Source organism: Hyperoodon ampullatus (assembly GCF_949752795.1).
Source record: "Hyperoodon ampullatus genome assembly, chromosome: 3".
Taxonomy (NCBI): domain Eukaryota; kingdom Metazoa; phylum Chordata; class Mammalia; order Artiodactyla; family Ziphiidae; genus Hyperoodon; species Hyperoodon ampullatus.
The window spans coordinates 167,005,839-167,020,268 of NC_136916.1; the positions used below are offsets into that span (position 1 = coordinate 167,005,839).

Genomic DNA, 14,430 nt, shown 5'->3' on the forward strand with positions numbered 1-14,430 from the left:
CCCCAGCGAGGCAGAGGGTCACAGCCCCTCCCACAGCTAGTGAGCGCTGGCTGGAGGCTGGCGCCACCTGACTGGGGCCAGCATACCTCATTTTGGTGCCCACACACCCCACAGAGACGTGCAGGGTGACACGTTTCGTGAAGGGATAGTAATTCGTTAGTAAATCCCGGTCCCTATGCCCAGACCCCACTTGCTGTCTGCCCCCTCTGAAGGCTGTGCCTGACCCATTCAGCTGGGAGCGTTTCCCAGCAGGTCCCTTTACATCGAGCACCGCCACCTCCTACGACAGAACCCCGTGATATTTATAACCTGCTCGTTAGAACACATCTCAGCTTTCCAAAAAAGCCACAGAGCGGGTCAGCCGGTGCGGACCTGTCAGCCAGCCTCTGCAGTCTGTGGCAGATGCTTTAGGTATTCAGCTCTCTTCTTGGATGACATTTTAAATCACACAAAGGGATTAAATCAAACTGAAGGTGGGTTCTGTATGCTACGAGCACTCACAAGGGCTATTAATTCGTGTCTTATACCTAACGTGACATCCCAGGACGCTGATTCACAAGAACAGCCCCAGAACTTGAAGGTGATGGTTTATTGGCACAGATACATCAATACTCCCATATTCCTCTCACCCACACATATCAGATGATACCAGATCAGAAGCTTTACGGTGGCGTAAAAAGAGAGGCTTGCGCTTGGCAGTCCAGGCAGCACTAAAAGAGACGTGAATAAAAATTAGGTAACAGGCCCTGGGACATGCAATCTACGCTGCTGCTTTCCCCTTCATTTGATTTTATGGGATCTGTGTTCACAGGCACCAGAGTACATTTGCTTTGGACTGAAGCTCGGTTCTATTAAGTAATATGGTGGGGAGAAAACAGCTACAGCTGACAAAAGGGATGGGCAGGGCAGAGCAGTCTCATTTTATTCCAGAATCGCAGATTAAGCTCCTACTATGTACAAGAAGAATGGCGTTTTGAACTGTGTGAAATAAGGTGGGACTGGGACAATATAGTTGGAGACCCAGGTTTAAAGGGCTGTTTTAGCAGGGTGGAAATTAGGCCTTGAGTAGGCAGTATCAAGTCTATATGTTATAAGTCAGGGGAGGCTATAAGATGGGAATTGGCCATTTGGAATGTCTCCCAGGCCCTCTTTGCAGAGTGAGATACCTATCCAGTTACGGAAGCACAGAATTGTCTGGCTATAAGTGATCTGACACAACCTAGTCCACTAGGACACAGAAGAGAAACGGCTTGCTCAGACCTCCACACCCAGTGAGAGGGCAAGCTGGGACCTTCCTACCCAACCTCTCACCTTCCTGACAAAAGAAATGTGAGCCCTCAAACTGAAGTGCAGCTCTAGAAGAAAGAACAAAATATGCATACGAGAAAGGTCTACGTTTTACATCATTAATATGAAAATTAAGATATATACATAATACAAATCGGATGCGTTCCAGTGCTCCCAGCTAATGAGATTCTCCTAGGAACTGGTTCAAAACTGGAAAGAAAATCTGCTGGCCCAGGTGAAGCAGCCTGGTGTCCAAGGGTGAGGCCTCAGCTGCCCTAAATGAGAACCGACGGGTAGAGAAATTCAATTCTCCTCTGAGGCCGAGGTGTGGTTTCTCCCGTGCAGGACCGACGCCCTCTGGTGGCGACTTCAGGAAGTCCCCGTGACCGAGAGGACGCCGCACAGGAGGCCAAACCAGTAGCAGCTGAGGGCGTATGCCTGACGCATTGACACTGCCTTTGAGGCAAATTCAAGTTTTTCTCAAACTGCTTCCAGTTTACTTCTGGGAAGAGCTTAGGATTCAGAATCAAATTCTTCCTGAAGCTGGGAGGAATCCGGCTTGTAAACGGCGGATCTGCAGTAACCGCAGAATGTCTCAGAAGGCCTCCGGCTGTGCTGGTCAAACGGCACCACCGTCAGGGCAACCATGAGGCCGCCTGTCCACCCACGGGGCAGGAGCGGGGGGGACTGGAGGGGAGAGATCACCCAGCTTAAATATCAGAAAAGGAAATAAATATCCTAAACCCAAAGACACAATTCTCAGCAACTCTTGTACCATTCATACATGTTTTTAGTCACATAATTTTATTCAAGCAATCACTTCCACTGTTGCCATGACAGCAGAAAAAAAATTTTTTTAAGCTAGATGGATAATCATGATAGAAAGGAACAAAAAAAGGAATTAACTTGCAAGAATTACATTCTAAAGGCTATGAAATACCCCAATTTGAGGGAAATAAACAAAAGCCACATGATTGTTTTCATGTCTCTAAACTCTTAGTTTATTCTTAAAATGTGGAGACCCATGAACTATCTGGAATGAACCGCTGCTTAAAAACTCCACTCCAAAATGAGGAGAAGAGAGACAAGGAATTTCCCCGGTTTTGAGGGTTTCCACAGACGCTCGACATGAGGTCATTTGTTCCATTTCAACACCCTTGACTGAGAGAGTGCAATGATGTCAAAATCCATTATGGTAAACTATTCTTAAAAGGAAGGTTCTGGCCAGCATTCGAGCAGCAGGCACTGGCAAGCTGTCAGAACTTGGGGTCCACCTCCTGCGCCTCGCTTCCTGAGCTGGGTGCGCTTCTCTCCACGTGGAACGGTTCCCAACAGCTAAGCTCTTACCACGGAGAAAGGGCCTGCAAGTCCCTTGAGCACCAGCTGGCTGTTCAGCCCGACAGGCAGGCAAAACCTGCCAACATCACCGACAGTCCCCAGCCCAGCAGGGAGAGCTGAGGCCAGCGTCCTCAGCCTTGCTCTTGTGCAAACCCAGGCAAAGGAAAGCCCATCCACGGTTCACAGGGACACGTTCTAAAGCTCCCTTGACCTACTTCCTTCTTTTCTTCTCTCCTCCCTTTTCCATCAGGTTTCATCCTCCTCCCCCTGAGCCTCCTCCTTCCAGGTCTCGTGCGCTGGCCCTTAGGTCAGTGCAGAAGCATGACTTCCTGAGGACACCCAGGGAGGGCACTGACTGGCCAGCACTCGGCCTCCCTCTTTGGGCCCTGAAAGCAGCACTTCTGAAGGCTGGTCTCTGAAATGTACATTTTGACGTACAAATCTACAATCGAACCAAGGGGGAAACGTATACAGGAAGGAAGACAGAGTTCCAAAATCCAAATCCAAAAGGAAAACCAAGGCTGGGAGAAACTCGGAGACCGGAGAACTATTTCACCTTGTGATGGGCAGTTATTTCAACTGCAAGCTCAATATATTTTTTTACAATTTTTATGTTCACTTCTTGGGAGCAGGGTGGGAAAATACAATTCTTCCCTTAACCTGTCTTTCCAAATTCTCTTCTAACCTCAGAGTTTGGCCCAGGCCACCAATGCACTCAAATTCAATCTCAACTGTCATTGTCATTGCAAACTCAAAGTTCTGATGTGAATAAAATACTGGATGTCAAATTCCTGGGTAACAAGGGAAAGGTACCACTGCCAGCGTAGGTTCAGTATTTTTTCTCCTTCTCTGTGGTGGAGAACTTTATAACTAAAGATCAATGTTAGAACAAGTCAACACAGTAGATCTCTTAGAGCTAAGAAATCGTTTGGCTTTTTCCATGTTCTTTCTTACCAACTGGCGCTTCTGAATCTCTTAAGCAGTAGGTTATTTCAATAATTACTGAGCACTGTTACATATCGGGTTCCAGGCTCACCCCTGAGGATACGGCACAGTACCAGGAAGCTTGGATGGCTTCACATCCCCCATCAGAACATAAGCGCCTTGAGGACCAAGATCTTTGTTTTGCTCACTCACTGCCATATCCCAAGCCCCTCAAACAGAGCTGGCATCCAGAAAGTGCTCAATAAATATGTGTTGAATGAATGAAATTCAGAACCACCATGAGCTGAGTGAACCGCGACCCCGAGGGGATGCATTTTCTACCTGTTTCTTACCCCCTTCGTTCTCACTGCACATGGACTGGCAGGCAGCACAGCAAGCTCCCTTTAAACCGAATACGTCTCATACATCCTCAGTCGTGTTCGCAGCATGGGTGCCTGGGGGAGCAGGGACATGCCTGTAGCAAGCAACGTACCCAGGCATGCCCAGCCTGCCAGCTTCTAGAGGGTTGTGTGGATAATGAGGATTTCGAGACTTTTGAAAAAACCTTTCAGACAGTTCAGGGAAACCTTGCTGCCCAGGTGCCTTTCCACATGCTCCTCTCTCTCTTTAAAGAGCCCTAATCACCCTTCAAGGCCCAGGTCAAAGGGCACCTTTGAGAACCTTTTCTGAGCTTCCCCAGGAAGATACGACACTGCCTCCTGGTGTTGCCAACAAGTTTGTACACTTTTTTTTTTTTAATTTATTTTTGGCTGTGTTGGGTCTTCGTTGCTGCACGTGGGCTTTCTCTAGTTGGGGCAGGAGGGGGCTACTCTTCGTTGCGGTGCGGTGGCTTCTCTTGTTGTGGAGCGTGGGCTCTAGGTGCACGGGCTTCAGTAGCTGTGGCACGTGGGCTCAGTAGTTGTGGCACGCTGGCTCAGTAGTCATGGCTCGCGGGCTCTAGAGCGCGGGCTCAGTAGTCGTGGCGCACGGGCTTAGTTGCTCTGCGGCATGTGGCATCTTCCCGGACCAGGGCTCGAACCTGTGTCCCCTGCACTGGCAGGCGGATTCTCAACCACTGCTCCACCAGGGAAGTCCAAGTCCAAGTCCAACCTGTGCTTTTCCTTTTCCTTTGTGTTTATGTCTGCAGTCATCTTGAGAGCACAGGCCCTCTTGTACTCACCTCTTCTTGTCCCAACTGCCTCACAGAGCCAACCAGGTACCCAGTGACCCTCAGCAAGCTTTCTGTGGGGTGAGGGCAATCTTACATTCTGAAATCCCCTTCCCCATCTCCTGGATGAAAAGCATGTTTGTGATCACAGAGAGGACAACGGAAGAGATCCTTCTCACACCAGGAGATCCACCCTGTCAGTGTCTGGACACTGTCAGCACTTCCAACCCTAGAAAAACACAAATGTACCATGTATCCCTAGGTCAATTTCTCTTCGTTCTCAGGCTTGGGAATTGCTTCCCCTTCATTTATACAACCCTTAGTATCATCTATGTGGAAAGAGTCTGGAATCGAAACCTGAGCTCCAGATCCGGAAAGTGGGAGAAGAAAAAGACATCCTTCAAGGTACGGAAGGCCACTTCTGGCCGGCTGTCAGGGAGCTGTTTTTCCCAGAATGGATTCCAGCTTCTCCCTCTGTGCACACTCTTTGCCTCCGATCCAGTGACATGCATTTGTGAAGACAGATGGCTTGCTGTAGTCAAGGGCCAGGGATCAAACTCACAACCTTGGCCTCATTAGCAAAGGACTCTCTCTGATCACTGGAGCGAGCCAGCTGCAACCTGGATATAGCAATGGAGGGTGTGACATCCGTGCACGCCGGGACCTGAGCAAGCGGGCGAAGCTTCCGTAAGTCTCATTTCAAACCTAATGAGAGTCATACTAGGCTTAACAACATTTTTTTGACCACCCTGGCAAAGAGGGCTTCCTCGTGACAAAAGCAGAGCAAACCAGGCATCCTAGTCAGCTGGCCAGGCAGCCACAGCACAGGGAGCAGCTGGGTCCCGGCAGCAGAGACACAGGTGGACGAGGCACAGGGAGCCCTGGGGGGCCCGGCCTGCTCACGCCTGTGACATGCGACAGCCAGACAAACTGTCCTGCCTGTGATGTATGACAGCCGGACAAACTGCCGTAGGGGCTCAGACGGAAGGACTACGCACCCTCCTACCCATTCTCTCCCCTCATCCCGACCCCGAGGCTCTGGGGAAACACGGGATACAGAAAGGCCTGCTCCTCTCCCATCCTCCTTCCTTTCAACCTTTGGAAATGAGTCAAAGGATATCAATCCTCACTCAGACAATACACAGCGAGTGTCCACTGCGCACGAGGAGAGGACCCCGGGGATGCGGTGCTGGGCCAGCCAACGAACGTGCTTCCTCCCCCAGACCTGGATCGTAACGAGGCTCAACTTGACCCGAGAGGCCTCACAGCACCTAACGCAGAGCTGGACTCCTCAACCTGACAGCACTTTAAACAAACAAACCAGAGCGCGTCTAACATACGAGGCTCGCTCTTCAGAGCATCCACCTGGAAACCCATGTACTCATCTAATCTATGTCCTCAAACTTAGGCAAAATAGAACACGGACTCTGGAGTCAGTCCGGGCTCAGACCCAAGCTTTTCCACTTAACTAGTTGGTGACCTTGGGCAAGTGCTTGCCTCGGTTTCCTCATCTGTAAAATGGTGAGAACAAATGTACCCACCTCATAGACTGGCTGTAGGAATTAAATGAGTTCATACACGGAGTAAGTGCTTTTTAAGCATTCACCATGATTATCACTATTAGCCTCAAAACTCTGCCATTGATCAAAACAGGTTTGGAATTCTGGAATCTACCTTCCAGTCAATGCACAGACATGAAAGTCTGTTTTACTTCTTTGGAGTCATTTAATTTTGAAGAAAAAAAAAAGATATTCCCCAGTTTGATTCATTCATTCACTCTGCTCTTTACTGAAAGCCTACCATGCTCACGACGACAAAAGACACGACTGATGTCAGGTGGAAGAGTGAAAAGCTCTCTCCTGGGGCCCTGTGGTCACTCTCACAGGAAAGGATGGCGACATCGCCTAGGGGTGCTGGTGTCCATGGGGAAGGGCAGAGAGTCTCCACCAAAGGCCACTGGGTGAGGGTCAGTGCCCAACAACACAGATGAGGCAGAGAAACCAAGGCTGTTAGCAGTTGAGTCCTTGTTCTGGCTCAGTTAATACAGGTTGGCTCTGAATCAATTTGAGGTTGCTCTGAATCAATCAACAGGGGCCAGTCCAAACTCAAAAACGTGAGCTTGGGTGGCTGAGCCACTAGAGGTAGTTTAGTGGCTCAAACTAGTGGTCCAGGCGGTTTAGCCACTAAAGTTCTAGGAGAGCCTGATACAAAGCTGACAAGAGAAAAGCTCAGCACCAACATCATTCACTTCCAGAGGGAAGTGTTTGCTCGAGACCAGACCGAGGTGGAAGACACACACGCATGTAGCATGAGGAGTGCAAGAGAGGCCAGGGCTCCATGGCCTGACTCCAAGAAGGGACATAGCTTATTATGTGGGACTCTGATACGCACCAGGCCAATCTAATACTCATCTAAAATGTCAGTAATAAAGCAGAAGGAAAACAATCTAGGAGGTAGAACTGGTCTGCTAACAATATGGCTTCAAACATTCATGAATTCTAAGCAGGAGGGTCACATAGTTAGAAGGACTTTTGACCATCCCGTTCATCCAGTCACTTGGGCTGTGGAGGGGGGAAAGGCAGAGAGGACATCAAGTGGGGGGGGCCCAGTCCTTCCAGATGGACCACAGTACTTAAGCTGAAGGCTCAATACAAGGATAAGAGGGCAGTGTTCACTTCCATTTCAATAGCAGGAAACAGAACTGCATTTCCAAAACAACCTCTGGGGACGATATTTCAAAAGCTATGGCAAGTGAGAAAAAATCCAAGGGACTCAGTTTAAAAATAATATATATAGGACTTTAGGGATTTCCCTGGTGGCGCAGTGCTTAAGAATCCGCCTGCCAATGCAGGGGATGCGGGTTCAAGCCAGGAAGATCCCACATGCCGCGGAGCAGCTAAGCCCGTGCTCCGCAACTACTGAGCCTGCGCTCTAGAGCCCGCGAGCCACAACTACTGAGCCCGTGTGCCACAACTACTGAAGCCCGTGTGCCTAGAGCCTGTGCTCCACAACAAGAGAAGCCACCGCAACGAGAAGCCCGCGCACCACGATGAAGAGTAGTCCCCAATCGCCACAACTAGAGAAAGCCTGCACGCAGCAACGAAGACCCAACGCAGCCAAAAATAAAATAATAAAATTAAAAAATATATATATATATAGGACTTTAAATGTCCAGGAGTCACGGGTCCAAACGCCTTCAGGAGCCAAGCAGGCAAGAGATGGGGGTGAGGAGAGCTGAGCGGGGACGGGGAGTGGCAGCAACTCTGAAGGCGGCGCTCAGGCCAGGTCAGCCCGAGGGTCCCATTCAAAACCAGACCAGGCACCCTCGGAGGGGAAAGGAGGAGCTGGGCCACGAAGCAGGCACATAAAAGCCTCTGGGATTTTTCTCGGGGAAAACAAAGCAGTATTGCCCAGTTTGAGGCATCATGGTGAAGCTTGGAATCCTCACAGGTTCTTGTGAGTCAGGCTGGGAAAGACTAGTAAGTTGGGGATAGAAAAGAAGGAAAGGGCAAAGGTTGAGAGTGATCATGAGACGAAGAACAGAGACTGGAATGTGAGACATCTGGAAACAAGGCGAAGGGAAACAGTACCAGACGCTGGGCCTCCACGGGAGGGGTAAGAGCCCGGCAAACAGGCTTCACCTTGCTGTACCTGCCTCCCCATCTGTAAAATGGGACTAATACCTGCTCCTGAGGCCTGGATAAGATGACGCCTGTAAAGCCGCTGGCCCAGCGCTCAAAATCACGTAATCCTCCCATTCCCCACCCTCCCCTAACCCTCGCACCACCCCCCATCTGGTCCTCCGTTCCACACGTAAACTGTTATCGGGTAAAAGCCAAAGACAGACACTGGTACGTTCGTGTACCTCTGGTTTAGCAGAAAACACTGCAACATCAGAACTGGTTTCCATCATATACTATGGTCAACATTTTTTTCTCAACGGACAAGTATTTGTTTAGCATCTTCTGTAGTTTTATACACGAAGAAACAAAGGCTCAGAGAGATTATGTAACGTGTCCGTGATCATCACACAGCCCACAGAAAGAAGAGCTGGTATTTGAACCCAGGCCCAGTCTGACTCCAGTGCCCAGAAAAGTTGATGATCCCTGTCATGCAGAAGCCTGCAAACAAGTCTGGAAACTGTGACTAACTCCCATGACACAAAAGCAAAAGCACGACAGGGCAGAAGAGAAGCAAGGAAGGCTGGGAACAGCGAGGGCCAGGCCAAATTCCTACCGGGACACACTTGGCTCTGAGGAAGGGCTGTGATTCATGGCCCCTGCCAGTGGCAGCAGACCACAGAGGGACAGCAGAGCATTTCTGCTGCGTGGGCTAACCTTCACGGCAGAAAGAGAACTCTGAAGTGGGCCAGGATGGACAAAGAGACTAACATTGACAAAAGGATGACAATATAAAAACGGGTCTGTCCACAATTCGTTAGGACAAGCTTCTACATCAGAGGCTTCCATCCTATGCCTCACAGAGTGGCCCTTCCCAGTCAGAATTCACATCCAATCACTCAGATGGTGAGCTCAACGGTACCTTTGCACCATCTATAGAGAAAAAGCTTTGCTAAGCACATGAGCAGGGCGAACATGATCTGTGGGGAGAATATTTAATTTGCTCAGCAGAATAAGCTGTTTTCAAGCCCTTCTAAGCCATCCAGAAGAGCGGACATTTACTAATAGACCCCTGACAAGATAATTACAAATGAGTCCTCTCTCTCATGAAGAAAGCCTCCCTAAGACTTTCGGCTGCTGGGAACTTCCCTGGTGGCGCAGTGGTTGAGACTCCACGTTCCCAATGCAAGGGGCCTGGGTTCGATCCCTGGTCAGGGAACCCGTGCATGGATCCCACACGCATGACACAGCTAGGAGTTCGCATGCTGCAACTGAGGAGCTGGCGAGCCTCAACTAAGGAGCCCATGAGCTGCAACTAAGACACAGCACAGCCAAATAAAAAAAAAATATATATATATATATATATATATATTTTTTTTTTTTTTTGCGGTACGTGGGCCTCTCACTGTTGTGGCCTCTCCCGTTGTGGAGCACAGGCTCCAGACGCGCAGGCTCAGCAGCATGGCTCACGGGCCCAGCCGCTCTGCATCATGTGGGATCTTCCCGGACCAGGGCACGAACCCGTGTCCCCTACATCGGCAGGCGGACTCTCAACCACTGCGCCACCAGGGAAGCCCTGAAAGGGACTTTCAGCTGCTTCAGGACAGAGACGGGGTCTTCCAGGGTAAGACCAGCTGCACACCTGCTAGTCACAGGGCTGCTGTGAGGATCACATGAGGCCACAGTCACTGCTCAGTAAATGTTCTCCATCATTGCCTTCTTCTGAAGTGACATGAGCTTGTCCCACGCCACCCCCAGCCCATTGTTCCAGATGGTTCTCCCACCAACCTAGTGAGCAGACAGGACTCGTTACTCTCAACTGACAGAGAGGGAAACTGAGTCCCAGAGAGGGAATGGGAGAGGCCCGCCCAACAGCGCTGAGCGGGCAGCGGAGCCAGGACTGGGATCCCCAGTGCAGGGATCCTTCCCCTGCCCCTGCTCGGTGTCCTTCTATCCACCCCAACTATTTTTTAAAACTTTTTGTTATATAAAATATAGACAGAGGAAGCCACATAAAACAAATATATCGCTTAAGAAATTACTACAAGGCAAAAACACTTGTAACTATCACCCAAGTTTAAAAAAAAAAAAAAGGATCGTTGTCACTCACCCCATCCCAGTTAACAGGCCTCTCCATCCAACCAAAGTAACTGCCCCCCTGACTTTCATAGTCATGGCTTCATTCCATTCCTTACAGCTTAATCACTCAAGTATACATCCCTGCACTTGCCCGGTTTTTTTTTTTTCTTACTTGATGAGTCTTTAAAATCTCTGTTAATCTACAGGTTCCCTTTCTACCTCTTTCTTTTCCTTACAATTTGTCAGTTAAAGAATCTGAACTGCTTGACCTGTAGAGATTCCCATTGGCTGGAAAACCACACAGTCATGCAGTTCGACAGGAAAACCACAGAGTCATGCAGTTTGATATATTCCTCCTTTCCCTGTATTTCTTGCGTTTGGGAGCTGGATTTTGAGGCTTCACCCATTCAGGTTCAATCCCTTTGCAAGACTTTGCCGGTGGTGTGTTCTTCCATCAGGAGGCACATCGGGTCCAGCTGTTGCTCTTTTTTTGCTGTTAGCTGCCCTTGATGCTTGATGGTTAGATACGCTAATTCACTGGGAGTTACAAAATGGTGACATTCTAATTCTCTCACTGCATTTTCACGTACTCGTTGGAATAATTTTATAGGGAGGTGTTTCCCTTCATCTAATATTTGGTTTTCCAGTTCATATAGTAAATGGAGGAAAAACATTTGATTCTTTCTTTCCGTCTACTTTGTTAGATACTGAATTAGAACTCATGAATTTAAACATATTTGATGAGACTATTGCCATTTTTATCCTTCTTGAAATTCAAATTTTCCCATATATGGCCTGAATTCCGTGTTAGAAAACATAGCCCTAGAAATCTTTGATAGTTCTCTTGCTATCTGATATGTAGAGATTTTACAGGTTTGTCTTATTTATTTCCTACCCCAGAACTGAATGAGGTTTTTTAAATTGGAAAAGGATACTTCAAGATCACAACCTAGACACTAGGGACCGTCATTGTTACTGGGTCAGTCACTGAGCCAAACCTCCTCTCCTCTCCTTGTCTCTCTGAAGGACTTATTTAAAGGACCTCCTCTCTCTCTCTCTCTCTCTCTCTCTCTCTCACACACACACACACACACACACACAAACATATATGTGTATATCTACACACATGCACATACAAATACACATACAGAGACACATATACACACAGATACCTAATGATTTCATACTGATATTTCCAATTCAGTCATTCAAATTGAGGACTACACTACAAATAACAAATGCTGGAAAGGGTATGGAGAAAAGGGAACCCTCCTACACTGTTGGTGGGAATGTAAGTTGGTATAGCCACTATGGAGAACAGGTGGAGGTTCCTCAGAAAACTAAAAATAGAATTACCATATGATCCAGCAATCCCACTCCTGAGCATATACCGGGACAAAACTATAATTCAAAAAGATACATGCACCCCTATGTTCATAGCAGCACTATTTCACAATAGCCAAGTCATGGAAAAAACCTAAATGTCCATCGATAGACAGATGGATAAAGAAGATGTGGTACATATATATACAATGGAATACTACTCAGCTATAAAAAAGAATGAAATAATGCCATTTGCAGTAACATGGATGCAACTAGAGATTATGATACTAAGTGAAGTAAGTCAGAAAAAGATATACCATATGATATCACTTATATGTGGAATCTAAAATATGGCACAATTATAAAGCAATTATACTCCAATAAAAAAATAAAATAAAATAAGGCCCAAATGAACCTGTCTACAAAACAGAAACAGACTCACAGACACAGAGAACAGACTTGTGGTTGCCATGGGGGAGAGGGATAGGGGAGGACAGGACTGGGAGTGTGGGATTAGCAGATGTAAACTATTATACATAGGATGGATAAACAACAAGGTCCTCCAGTACAGCATAAGGAACTATATTCAATATCCTGTGATAAACCACAATGGAAAAGAATATTAAAAAAAGAATGCCTATATGCGTATAACTGAGTCACTTTGCTATACAACAGAGATGGGCACAACATTGTAAATCAACTATACTTTTAAAAAATTAAATTAGAAAAAAACAAATTCAGGACTACAGAGTTTTTCCTTGATTCCTTCTATCTTAAATCTATTTTGCCTTTCTCCCACACCAAGAATCCTGGTTCTCAAAGACATGGGGGATAACAGAATTAGAACATTCCATGACTATTAAGCTACTCTATTTTGTGTTACACAAAAACATTTCACAATATCAAATCATATCACCATCATTATGATTACTGAAAAGCTAAAAAACTTATTTTCTGCATATGCTATCAGCATTCTCCTTTCATTTTTTAGTTTATGGTTGTACTATATGTTATGAGACAATCAAAGAAATAGGGAAGCATGACCTATACTTAAAAAAAAAAAAAAGTCAATATAAACTCACTCTGAGTGAGCCTACGTGTTGGATTTACCAAAGACTTCAAAGTACCTATTATAAGTATGATCAAAGAATTAATAAAAACTATGTTTAAAGATTAAAAGAAAATAGCAAGTCAGCAAATAGGGAATCTCAATAGAGAAATAGAAACTATAGAAATTAACCAAGTGGGGATTTTAGAGTTAAAAAGTATAACTAAAATGAAAAATTCCCTAAATGGGCTCAACAGCAGCTTTGAGATAGCAAAAAAAATCACTGAACTTAAGACAAATGAATAAAAATCATCCAATCCAAAGAACAGAGAAAAAAAAAAAGGCTGAAGAAAAACAGAGACACATAACGATAAAACTGCTGAAAAACAAATCTTGAAAGTAGCAAAAGAAAAATAATTAATCACATAGAGGGGAACAACAGTTAAGATTAATAGTGACTTCTCATCAAACATAGTGGAAGATATACTCAAAGTGATGAGAGAAAAAAAACAATCACCAAGAATTCTGCATGGCATAAAATTGTCACTCAAAAATGATGGCAAGGGCTTCCCTGGTGGCGCAGTGGTTGAGAGTCCGCCTGCCGATGCAGGGGACATGGGTTCGTGCCCCGGTCCGGGAAGATCCCACATGCCACGGAGTGGCTGGGCCCGTGAGCCGTGGCCGCTGAGCCTGCGCGTCCGGAGCCTGTGCTCCGCAATGGGAGAGGCCACAACAGTGAGAGGCCCGCGTACTGGGGAAAAAAAAAAAATGATGGCAAAATAAAGACATGCCCAGATAAACAAAAAGTGCGAGAATTCATATCTAGCAGACATGCCCAATACAAAATTTTAAAGGAAGTCCGTCAGACTACAAGGAAATGACAACAGAGGGTAATTTGAAACCACAGGAGTAAATTAGTAAGAGTACTAGAAATGTAAATATGTGTTTAAATATAAAATATTGCTTAAATATATTTTTAAATCTTTTCTTCTTTTAATTTATATTAAAAAATAGGATTGTATGAGGAAATAATTATTATATCGCACTGTTGTGTTTATAACATATAGAGACATTAGTAGCAAAAGGAGGGAGGAAATAAAGCTATATTAGAGCCAACCTGCATATTTTACTGAAATAGATTGATAATTTAAGATACGTTTTATAATTCATAGAGGAACCACCATAGAAATTTTCAAAAAATACAGGTAGGGGCTTCCCTGGTGGCACAGTGGTTGAGAGCCCGCCTGCCGATGCAGGGGACACGGGTTCGTGCCCCGGTCTGGGAAGATCCCGCATGCCGCGGAGCTGCTGGGCCCGTGAGCCATGGCCGCTGAGCCTGCGCGTCCGGAGCCTGTGCTCCACAATGGGAGAGGCCACAACAGTGAGAGGCCCGCGTACCGCAAAAAAAAAAAAAAAAAAAAAAAAAAAAATACAGGTAAAAAATCAACAGAGGAATTAAAATGTAATGCTGAAAGGTATGTTTAACACAAAAGAGGGCTATAGGGAGGAACAAAGAATAAAAAGGACATGAGACATACAGAAAACAAAGAGCAAAATGGCAGATGTAGATCTAATCATATCAGTAGTTACATTACATGTGAATGAGTTAAATATTCCAATCAAAAGGCAATTTTTTTTATACT

General features: G+C 46.4%; 1 protein-coding gene across 4 annotated transcripts in view; it reads right to left on the bottom strand.

Moving 5' to 3' along the window:
- Nucleotides 1-14,430, bottom strand: part of TTC7B (tetratricopeptide repeat domain 7B) — a gene marked incomplete at both ends in the record, with an annotated part of 240,931 nt that overhangs the window by 134,555 nt on the left and 91,946 nt on the right. The gene's annotated exons all lie outside the window — the stretch shown is intronic.